Source organism: Loxodonta africana, chromosome 6 (genome assembly GCF_030014295.1).
Source record: "Loxodonta africana isolate mLoxAfr1 chromosome 6, mLoxAfr1.hap2, whole genome shotgun sequence".
Lineage (NCBI taxonomy): Eukaryota > Metazoa > Chordata > Mammalia > Proboscidea > Elephantidae > Loxodonta > Loxodonta africana.
In genome coordinates this window covers 46999103-47011805 of record NC_087347.1, presented here as the reverse complement: position 1 = coordinate 47011805, position 12703 = coordinate 46999103, and the positions used below count along the sequence as shown (strand labels likewise).

At 37.2% G+C, this 12703-nt stretch overlaps 1 protein-coding gene across 1 annotated transcript in view; it reads right to left on the bottom strand.

The window, feature by feature from the left end:
* SATB2 (SATB homeobox 2) overlaps window positions 1-12703 on the bottom strand; it is a 195123-nt gene that overhangs the window by 58713 nt on the left and 123707 nt on the right. The window lies entirely within an intron of this gene.

The window sequence follows — 12703 nt, the reverse complement described above, 5'->3', positions numbered from 1 at the left end:
GCATGTACCATGATGACAGAGAATACGCAAAGAAAGGGAGAAAGCTTCAAGCCTAGAGAAAAGTAATACGGACTCAAGACATGGGCTGGAGAATCGAGTTGGAACATTCCAGTACTTTGGGCAAATGTAGATCCATTTTCATTCTGCACACTTGTTAGATTATCACAGGGAGGCTCACTTTACATTCCCAGCTAATACTGCTCTCACGCCACTATGGGATGAGAGCCTAAGATTATCCCCTAGGAAGAGCTGAGATCTTGACCCTGCATCTTAGAACAATGGGACAATTCCAAATCGTAAAAGGTCACTTCTTTGAACAGCAGTAAAGTGGTACAGACACAAAAGACGTTTCTACTGAGGAGAAAATTAATGCAAAGGAAATTCTATCAGGTTTCTATAATATGATTTAAATATGAGAAGACACTGGATGCAAAAGGAATATACCATCTCTGGTTAACAGGATAAGGTACGTGATTTTTTAATAAAGTGTTACATTGTAATACAGTGAAACAAATGCCATTTATAAGGAATGTGCATCACATAGTCCTCAACACTCCAAGGAGGTAATCATCACTCAAAACATTACGCAAGACAATCTTACTCTAAGGAACCTACAAGTTGTACGGCATCTGATAGTTCTGCAACTTGGATGTTATGCTAATTTGATTACAGAGCTCCTAACTAATACTTGGTAGAAGCACTTATATAAGCACTGCTGGAAAGGGCTGGATAAGTGTGTATGTGTGTGTGTGTGTGTGTTTCACACAGGAATGTCAGGATGGGGCTAAGAATATCCTACTGATAAAATGATTTAAGAAACTCCACATTTCTTGTCACACTTTTAGAAGCAACAAGTGAGACACTTGTCTGCCAGAAAATGTTACACAATCTAGGTACTGATTCTCTTTCTGAAAGTAAAAGTTGGTTCTGCCTTAAGCTATTCTACGTACCACTTTCACTAAGCAACCTGAAATACTCAAAATGAGTTGTTGTTTCAAAGATAAATCTCCAAATAAATACGTGCAGAAGCAATAAGGAAATGGATTTAAATCATTACCCATGTCCCATAGCAATAAGACACTAAGATTGATATTTCCAGATCCTTCTTTGATGGTGAACCCTATACATAAAGAATGTCTTTCTTCCTTTCTCCTTCCTTTCTTTCTCTCTTGTAAGTTGCTTTAGTATTTTAACATATCTCAGACTATTAAAATTTGGAGGAGTCTTAGGGTCTACATGGATATATTTTTATGATATTTATTATTAGATTATACTTAACTCAAAGAAAAAATTCCATAAACTTATTCTTCCTCCGTGAAATAATTATCACAAGTTGTGGATTACAACAAAGATCTTGCATACAGGATAATGAAACAACAAAAACTATTGTTCTAATGTACCACAGCTCAAAATATAAGTTTGTTGGTTCCTAACCAGTAAAAGTCATTCAGAAGCATACAGTGTTTTCAATTATTTCTTGTTTGTTTTTTTTTCCACTTTGAAATTGTATAGTTTCTTTCTCTGCATTTTTTACATGTTGAATAACCATATATGAAATTAATCTATCTCTAGGAAAAATAAAGACAAAACATTCTTGAAAATGACTGCTCATCAGCATAATTTTTTAAAAGAATAAGACACAATATTTGTCTTTTAAGGGGCTGGTAGGATATATTGCTCCTGCCTCTGGTTCATTTGCCTAATTGAAGATAAAGTCTCAAACCAACAAGGTGGCCAGCATCGTCTCCATTTATTGCCCCAGAGAATTAGAACATTGTTCTAAATTATTTACTTATACTCTCATCTGTGGAGCTTATGGTCCCAAAGCAAGTTCTTTTCACCTCAGACATTTTCAATAACAAGTGGCTAACTGGTACCACAGAAAGTGTTTCAGTTATCCTGTTGAGACCTTTTTCTTTGTGGTTATTTAGGTGCTTTAAGTATTTAAACAGGGATTTAAAAAAAAAAATGTGGTCCAAATTCCTCAGGCTCATAAATGTAAAGGGAGCTTAGTTAGCTACTTAAAAAATCAGAAGAAAATTGACAGCATGACTTACATACGCCACAAATCACCCCATCTAATTATCCACATAAGTAAATGTTTATCAGATTGAAACTGTCTCGAATAGAACATAAATTAATAATTTATCTCACATAAATATTTCTAAAGCCCTTGCTACTATGTTGTCTGGCATTTTAATTATCAACCAGCTAGGCAGGAAGTGTCACTTGGACATTGCCATAATGCAGGCTCAGATATAGAAAACGTGACACGGCACCTGGGCACTGAGAAAAGATGTACTTTTCTGAAAAGTCATGAATGTTGAAAATGTATAATAAATAGAGAGAAATTAATAAATTAACCAGGATATTGCTTACTAAACTTTCCTATCAGTAATTATATTAAAACATATTGTAAATAGTGCGTAAAGTGGTCATTAAGTATTTTTCTCATCAAAGCCAACAGAGCCTTCTCAAGGGACAGATTATAACAATTCCCTCCATGGTGTTAGCTGAGGTTAGGTAAGACCAGGAAACATGTTGACTGAAAGGAGTAGAAGGGATATCTGCACAGACTAGAAAGACACCCAGCAAAATAGCTCTTGGGTTACCAGACATAAAAAAGGAGAAGGGAGTCAGACAAAGAGAACTTCTAACTGGCCTTTTCCCTAGACTATTAATGGTATTTATCTTTAAAGCATCATATTATTTCCAGCATCAGCAAAATTTTTACATAAGTCTGGCAGAACACTCTAAAGCGATTTAAAGTACGAAACGAGAAATAATATAATGCCATCTAGCTTGGTTGCTAATTTGTCTCCACAGACAAAGCAAAGAATTTTGGCTAAATTTTTAAAAAATAAAATTAAAAAATGAACATACTTATTATTTCTAGTATTTTCAGATAATATTTATTCATAACAAACTAAATGTCCCTACATTTTTTGAATCTGCATTTTCCGTCAGTGAGCTTTCTTATTTATGTTGTTATGGTTTCCAAATTTCTTCAACAATTTATATATTTTCCCATAAATTATGAGTGTGCACAATATCCACTTATACTATAAATGTTTGGGAAACATTACCGTGGCTGGCTTTATAAAATTTACTTCCAAGTTTCTGTACTAGCCCTTGAGGCCTTGTCTGGAGTGGGTGGGAAATTCTACCTTTGATGGGCCAAGCCCACCCTCCTTTAAGAAACACTGACCCTGAGTCCCTCTGAGCCCCTCAGGCCACTCCAGGGCTGACAGCAATAGTTAAGGTTACTACTGACTAGATTTTAGCAGATGTCCACTCTCTATGGCCCTCAGATCTTTGGTAACTCTCTCGGATTGGGTTATATTTCCCATTGGTTATCTAGGAAATTCCCAAACTCAATACACTTACCTCACCTTCCTGGAAACCCTGGTGGCATGGTGGTTAAGAGTTCGGCTGCTAACCAAAAGATCAGCAGTTCGAATCTACCAAGTACTCCTTGGAAACCCTGTGGGGCAGTTCTACTCTGTCCTATAGGGTTGCTATGAGTCGGAATTGACATGACAGCAATGGCTTTGGTTTTTTTTTTTTTTTTAATCTCTCCTTCCATGCAGGAAGACTGGGTTTGATCCCCAACCAATGTAACTCAGGTGCAGCCACCACCCATATGTCAGCGGAGGCTTGCATGTTGCTGTGATGCGGAACAGTTTTCAGGAAAGCTTCCAGACTAAGACTAGGAAGAAAGATCTAACAATCTACTTTGAAAATCAGCCAGTGAAAACCCTTTGGATCACAATGGCACAATCCACAACTGATCATGGGCATGGCACAGGACTGGAAAGCATCTAATTCCCTGTGAACGAAGTGGCCATTAGTCAGGGCCAACTCCACAGCAGGTAACGGCAACATTACCAAATGAATGACAGATTGGTTCATTAATTCGTTTCTCATTGATGACTGGCACAAATCTCAGAAGGGATGAAAACACAAATAAGAGAGAGATTCAGCTCCCAAGGTGTTCGCCATCTGATGGGACAAAGAAGATTTTATGGCAAGAACCATAGTAGTACAATGTAAAAGACATCAAGTGTCATAAATGTGAGCTAGATCCAGTGCCATCTGGGTTCAAAGGAGGGAGAAAATATGTCCAACTGCAGGACTCAAGGAAGCCTTTTTGGGAGAGGTGGTATTTGACTTGGCTGGGACTTGAAAGATAGATAGAGTTGAATGTAGAAATAATGATGAGATGGGGGGAGAGGAGGAATGATTGGGCAGTATTAGAACATTTGAAGAAAAAGAAATCTCATGCCTAACCCATAATACAAAGAGAAGATTCTATTTCCTTAATAAAAGATTTTTTTAAGTACAAGAAATGATAAAGTGGTAGAAGACATTTTGAAATGAAAATAATACAGTCCATATTAATATAATTCTGAACTACCGGAGTATATAAAACTAACCAGTATATACAACTACCCCCCAAAATGAAGTAATACTAGATAATCTGTTCAGCCTTTTTGTCACCTGCAACAAATTAGGCTTTCAATATGCAAAACATCTTCCTTCCAGAAAAACAAATGATCATGATTCCATTTAATTGTAATTTAATGAGGCATAATTTATTCTTTAAAGTGATATACACCAGGTGTGTACTGAGGAAACTGGCCCAGCCAAACCCCAGTGCTTCTCTTTAGAAAAAGTCTCAAACGAGCTGGAAACTGCTTTCATTTCTGTACATTTTGTTTCTGTTTGTGGCAGTTGAAGTGGGAGGTAAAAAGGGTACCTTTCAGTGGTCACACATTTATTATAACATGTACCTTTGAAGTAACTCAATCTAGTAAATACTCATTTACCATATAAAGAGAACAGTTTGAATATGTTGGTTTCCAATCTACCCAAAGGTAAATATTAGAATGTCATATAAACCCCAAAGGTCACTTATGTGCACTGCTGATTGCTATGCTAAAAGTAAAATCATATTCTTGACACTTCTTTAGAAACATTTAGATTACTTTAGAGAAAATAAACCCTATCCCCTAATAATTGGTTTAAATTACTAATTAGGTAATGCATGAACAATTATGTTGTTGTTGTTGTTGTTAGCTGCCATCGAATTCGTCCCCGATTCATGATGACCCCAGGTGTTACACAGTAGAACTCCACAGGGTTTTCCTGGCTATAATCTTTATTTATGCAAGCAGCTTACCAGCCCTTACTTCCACAGAGCCACTGGGTGGGTGTGAACCACCAACCTTTAGCTGATTGCAAACTACCTGCACCACCCAGGCTCCTCTGAACAAATTATATAAGGTATTGAATGACAGTCCTCTTCAGAAATAAATTTACAACTCCTTAAAGATGCATGATTCAAAAACATACCTAGAGTTTTTAACAGAAACACATGGTGCTATAATCAATCAGCAAGATTTAAAAAAAAATCTGAGATCCTTTCATTATACAGATTAAAATCACAGAAGGTCAGAGCTGGAAGAGGCCTTGATGCTCCTACAGACCAAGCCTCCATCATGCCCCAAGCATGACCTGTCACATACTTCACTTGAAATTACTTACAGTGAAGGCAAAAAAATTTTCTCCAAAGGTACTCCTCCTGTTTCACTACCCCCTTTTGCATGCTTATGTCTATTAATTTACACAGCATTCTGAAACGCCTGGGTCCAGCCAAAAACTGGAATCCTCACAAGAAAGCCAGGTAATACCATATTCCTGGCCTAATCACAGTGAACTCTTAAATTTCAACGGCTAACCCAGGGTGAGCTGAAGCAGTGAAATCAGTTGCATGACTGTAGAAGGTGTTGACACCCTACCATGAGAAAGCTGACCCAATGGAGTCCTTTCTCTCCTAATCCCCCATCTCATTTCCTTCTAGATGCTCCTGAGAGCATTTTCTCCTCTGCTCACAAATATAAAGAGGCTTCCTGGGTCCCATAATCATAATCTACAACCCTACTATGAACCTGCCTGCTGAAATTCATTTGTGTAATACTAAAAACATTCACACACCCCCACGCTCCCCAGCGTATTGCTTAGCCATGAAACCAGAATACTTAGTCTGATTTGAATAAAAGGTATACAGGTCACAACAATGACAATTTGATTTTTATTATTAAAAATGATGGGTTAAATCCTCAAAGAAAATGTCGTTATTGCATTAGTTTAATAAAACCTCTCTTTTATTATAATATTTCTTTATTAGGAAAGACAGCCTATGCACGTGGCATTTTTGTAGGATAGGGGTGGACAGAATTGAGCATCTAAAGGGAATTAATGTACTTTGCAAATATAAATGCATATACAAAAGTAACATTAGCAGACAAATGTTACAGAGATGAATGTTCAAAAGCTCTGTGTATATAGGTGTAGATGTATGTATACTCCATGTACATCTAAATATACTTATTGCACTTAGTGGCTAGAATATAAGAAAAGAGGGCTCTAGAAAGTACTGAATGCAGATTTTATATGTTTCTGAGGAGTGGGACTCATATTTTTGCTGAACAGCCAATAGCAGCGCCTAGTAGGCCACATTATTGAAAGCCTGACTCACATTATACCAAAGATCTTTTCATTCAGCCTATTGAAAACAATTAAGATAATCGAAACTAAAATTTGGGGCCATGCAAACATCACTTTAAAACCAATATTCCATGTACCCAAAATCTGCAATTTATGAAATGAAGCACTCCCCTCGCAGACAGCTTTCTTTCTGGTGCATATAATAAAAAACTTCACTTGTGCCACCTGACACATAAGAATACAGTGAGCATGGAACACATAGCGAGTGGGTGCAACAGAACATTCTTGAAACTAAAGCAGTCTGAGCTGTCTTAACTGCAGTACCTATGTCCAAGCCACACTTGAGCATACACAATGAGGAACTTAGCCAAAACCAGACTCCTGGCAACTTCACGATTTTTTACTTCCTTAATCTATGCAATGATAGATGCAAGTAGATAAACAGCTCCGTCTCATCATGTTCCCCCTTATCTCTTCCCCTCCTTGTCATTAGAAAGTCTCAGATACTGGAATAGGGGGCTACACACAATCCAAGTCAAAATTTTCTAAACACATTAGCACAAAAAAGCAAACAGAACTGAACAGGTTCCCTTTGGAAACATTTTACCAGTGGTGTTCTCAGCTCTGGGCACGTACGTGGTTTCTACTAACACCTCAAGTACCTGGCACCATGACTATTTCATTCACAAAGTTTGGGCCACTGTTATTCCTAGTTTCCATGCGTGTTCACTGTAACAACTGTTGGCAATCTGCCCCCAAAATTTACTAGCTTTGGCTACTTTGTCAAAACATTGGCAAAAATAGCATTTTCTGAAAACAAAAGAATTACATTTACTGAATATTCATATCTCAAATGTATCAAATGCATTCAGATATAAGGAGTAAAGCAGTCTATTAACATACATGTTAGCTCTGTCCTAAAATAACTACAACACATTACTCTCTCCTGCCTAAATGTTTTCCCATTAACTTCAATCACCTACAGGGTCAAGGGCATCTGCTCTTCCACAGCACCTGGGACACACATTGCAGTACTTATTATATACTACACTGGGGGTGCTAATTTGAAAGACTGTTCCTTGTACCTCCTTTAAGAAGGGGTTGTGACTTCTCCATGACAGCAGAAATGATTCAGAATAAAGTGGTTATGACTGTGAGTTCTGAAGTCAGACTTTCTAGGTGCAAAATTGGCCTCCAATTGGACAAACCTGTTGTCGTCAAGTTGATTCCAACTCATAGTGACCCTACAGGACAGAGTAGAGCTGCCCCATAGGGTCTCCAAAGAGCAGCTAGTGGATTCAAGCTGCCAACCTTTTGGTTAGTAGCTGAACAATTAGACAAGGATTAATTAATTTCCCTATGCCACAGTTTCCTCACCTGTAAAATGGAGTCCCTGGGTAGTGCAAACAGTTAACATGCTTGTCTACTAACTGAAGGTTGGAGATTCGAGTCTACCCAGAGGTACTTCAGAAGAAAGGCCTAAGGATCTACTTCTAAAAAATCTGCCATTGGAAACCCTGTGGAGCACAGTTCTACTCTGACACATGTGGGGTGGCCACGAGTTGGAATCGACTCGAAGGCAACTGGTTTAAAATTAAGATATAAGTCTACTTCCCTCACTGGGTTCCTAAAAGAGCTTAAAATAGTACCTGAACATACTAAGTGTTCTAGAAATGTTAGCCATCATTAGAATGCCTAGCATAGTTCCCGAATGCTTAATATTTGTTAAATAAGTAAATACAGAACTAACATCAAAGTACAATTCTCATTTTAAATTTGTAACTTTAAATATTCAAGGTACTCCACTTATATTTTGCTAAAATGTCTCCCCATAGAGAAGGCAGAAAATATAAAAAATAACTTTTAGGAAATGGAATAATTAAAATTTGGGGGGAGAGAAGAGGGTATAATGAGAAACTGAATAAGCTATATAGTGAAATAACCATAAAGATATTCAGGGATAACACTAAACTAAGATATTCACTTTATGCTTCAGAAAAGTAAAAATTATCTTTAAAAAAAAAAAAAGCTTTTTTTCTTTAAGTAACTTTGCAATAATTTAAAATAAGCCTTAATCTGTGCCATTGTTTAAACTTGGATCACAATTCTTAGTGGATCTTGAAACTGATTTATCAAATCATAATTAGTTTTTTTATGATGAAATGGAATTAAATAAATCAGAAAATACCAGAGTGTTTCATACATGGCAAGGGTATTGTTTCCTGAAGGTTTTGTTTTGGAAATATAGAGATAAAGACAAAGATGGAAATGAGATAGAGCTAGAGATGTAGGGGTGTGTGTGTGTGTGTGTGTGTGAGAAAACACCAACCCATGATGTAAAAAAAGTGTTTCCTACTGGGTGGTGTAGTCAGAGAAGTTTGAAAGTAAATACTATAGTCCACAGTGGTAATTTTAGGCACAAAAGTTATAGACAGAATTTAAACAATGTTGTCACTTCCAATTGACTTCAAATTGATTTTCAATTATATTTTTCTCACAGCATTTCTGGCCTTTAAACTCAGTTCCCTTTATTTGAACAAACATGCACTTAACCCCAGGCCAAGTGGTCATCATTTAATCAACAGCCATAAAAGGAACACTCCTTGTGTATGATTTTGATTTTTTGTTTTGTTTTTTCATTACATTGCTTTAAAGAAGCAATGCTGAGAAGAAGTATATAAATAACGGGATCTAAAGCTAGAATTTCCTTGTTTTTGTATTATAAAAAATTCCACTTTAATTATGAAACATCACCCAAGATTTGAGGAGACTAGCTGAGTAGTGGAAACCCTGGTGGTGTACTGGTTAAGAACTATGGCTGCTAAGCAAAAGGCCTGCAGTTTGAATCTACCAGGCACCCCTAGGAAACCCTATGGGGCAGTTCTACCCTGTCCTACAGGGTAGCTGAGTTGGAATTGACTCCGTGGCAATGGGTTTTTTAATTTTTTTTTAGTTAAGTAGTAAAACAGTAGGCTTTTACATTAACTGTGAAGGTCTCTCCTGAGACTGACTCAATAGAAGAGAAATAAAGTCTTTATTGGGGACAGAGACCCCTATCTGTGTAAAATGAGTTTACCACTCCTTGTTAGAAAATGGTGCCAAAAGCTTATAAAACCATCAACAAAAGAGAGAAAAACCTGAATTTTCTATAATTAGTACCCCCCCCAAAAAAACTCATTGCCTTGAGTTGAGTTAATTTCGTTTGATTCACAGTGATCCTATAGGACAGAGTAGGACTGTCCCCATAGGGTTTCCAAGGCTGTGATCTTTACAGAAGCGGACTGCTACATCTTTTTCCCTTGGAGCTCCTGGTGGGTTCAACCTTTTGGTTAGCAATACGCGCTTAACCACTGCACGACCAGGCCTCCTTTTAGAAATAGAGAAGGTTGACTCACCTGCTGTTAGTCATTCACATTTACATACTCTCCTATTTCACAAACAATGCCATCTTCTCCCTGGAAGCTGCTTAGATTAGCCCTTTAACCTAACCAATCCAGGTTTTTTGGCCTGAGAGAGCCTAAAAACCCAAAGGTGCTAAATAATGATAGTTTTTATACATGTAGTGAAATCACTACTTAGAGGGCCACCCTCAAGACACTGCTATCCTGGGAGATATTAATACTATTATAATCTTTCAATCTATGAATTCAAGCCACTGATTCTGAAATGAAAGATTGCTTATTTTATGAAGCAAGCGGGGCCATCCCTTCCTACTTTATTAATTTAATGTTCTGAAATCAAAAGAGGGTATATTATTTACTTCAAAACCCAATAAAATGTTCATGCCTGATCTGCGGCATTTCATATTTACAGCCCTTCTTTCAATGGGTGGACTTCCTTTTTCCTCATGGGTTTCCTTGTCATTTTATAACCAGTTCACTGGACCATGGAGTCCAGACACCTGGATTTACATTTTTTTTTTTTTTTTTTTCTGTTACTGTATGGCTTGCTGAGAGCCTGTATCTCTATTGGATACCGATGACTGAGACCAGATGCTGGCAGGGAAAGAATTCAGAATCTCTTGGAAGTAAATTTTTCTAGAAAGATAAGCTGTGCATGTAATTAAATTATGCCTATCTTTGGCTAACAATACATATAAGTCAAACACAGGAATTAAAAGAGAAGTTTCTCTTCCGTCCCCACGGGCCACCCCCCCGGAAAAAAAAAAAAATGACTAGCAATGTATTGAAGCTCAGACTCCCAAATATTTTGGTTGCCAGGATTTTCATTTTGCTGCTACGCACAACTCCATGTACAAAGCATAATGTTTATCAAGTCCTTGGACATTTTTAACCCCAATAATATGGGGGGTTCATACACCATAAATACTGTGTCAATAAAGCATAGAAGCAATATCCACATCATTTCACACAAAGACATTTTCATTTCCAGTCGTCGGTTGGTTGGCCTTACTGCCAACTTTCCAATCATCAACTAATTTTCCAATCCACTGAAAACATTCTCCAATTGCTAAGTGACTTCATAAATTTTACTTATGATCTCAGCCTTAAGGTTCTTTAAAGGGTGTGGCTTTGACGAGCAAATAGCACTTTGTTTTTTGTTTGTTTGTTTTGTCTTGTTTACAAAGTCTCATTTAAAAAAAAAGTACTCAAACGAGGACAGGCCAACTAAATGAGTTCCGAAAGGATCTTTAGAACCTTCGCTAACAGCTAAGGGCAGGATGCAAAGCTTTCTCAAGCAAGGACTTTGGCAAAAGGTCGTGAAGTGTATTAACTCAGAGACTTTTTCACTGAACTGAAGAAGGAGCAAGGTACCAAGCTGAAGACCTACTGTTACAGAATAACAGCACATTTTACAAAACACATCTGTGCTTCGACTGAAAACATGCTTCAAAGAACTGGCTCAACAGAGCTACCTGAGACACAAAATTAACCTGAAACTTTCTGAGTTATGACATGGTCTGCTAGAGAAAAAAGAAAAACAACTTGACTACATAAATAATGAATGTGGCCCAAGCCTCATTTTCAAATGATACAAGCTTCTTGCTGTTTTTATGTGTAAGGATGCTTCCTGAACTCAACTACCAAGGTAAGGGGACAGAGGAGCTGCGAATCACAGATTACGTGAGGATCATACCCCTTTTGTGGCTAAACTCTAACACTCTCACTCACACGTGGCAGGACATCCATTCCAATGGATTTAGCCTGGTTTGGATCAAAGCTTCCTCTACTTCATTTAACAGATTTGCTGAGATGGAAGGTCTCAGAGGAGAAACAATGTTAGTAAATGGGGGATTTCTGAATATATGAATATGTAGGTCATTGGATCCTTAAATAAATTAAAGAATAGTTTATCTATTAAGGAAGACTCATTGTACATATTTTATGAAACCATGCTTATTATAGGTTAATGGACATCCCAGAACCATTCCTCAGTAATAGCAAATCTTTTTTAACACTGTCATAGGCCTCTAATTAATTTTTTAAGTCTATAAAATGGCAAGGAGCAAAATAACACCTAAGGTTAGGCTTCATAATCAAACTGTCAAAATGCAAAGATATAAACAGCAAAACAGTCAAGCAATTTATTTTATGTCCATAGGCCTAGCAGGTAAAAATATGTCAAAACTAAAATAAATTCAGAATTCAAAAAAGGTAAGAATGATTATGCAAAAAAAAAGAGAGAGAGAGACATGATGGAGCACTGCCTAATCTTGCTTCTCAAGGTTACTACTCCCACAGACATCAACTGCATCACTGACAGAGCCCTGGCGATGGGCAGGGCCCAGGTGCACAGCTACGCTGCCGCGCATATACCTAAGTCACCATTCAGACACACTAAGAATGATTTCATTTAAGTCACGTTTGGCGAATCTCATGGAGCCTCCAATCCTGTCTCTCTTACCTCTGTTCTTCTCCTCTCCCTTCCCTTTCTCTCCCCACTCCCCCTACTTTTGATATGCATAAGTAAATCCGGCCAATAGCAGTATCAATCCATTGAATTATACAGTTATAGGAAGCTCAAGTTTAAAATAATAATAGTAATAATATTTTCAAAACAAAAGTAAATCTGGCCAATAGCAATATCAGTGCATTGAATTACAGAGCTATAGGAAGCTCAAGTTTAAGATAACAATAGTAATAATATTTTCAAAAGTATTACATACAGTAAAAAATCTTACACTATTCACATAATATCTTGCATATGGCTTGTGAAGGGAATGGGTGTAATA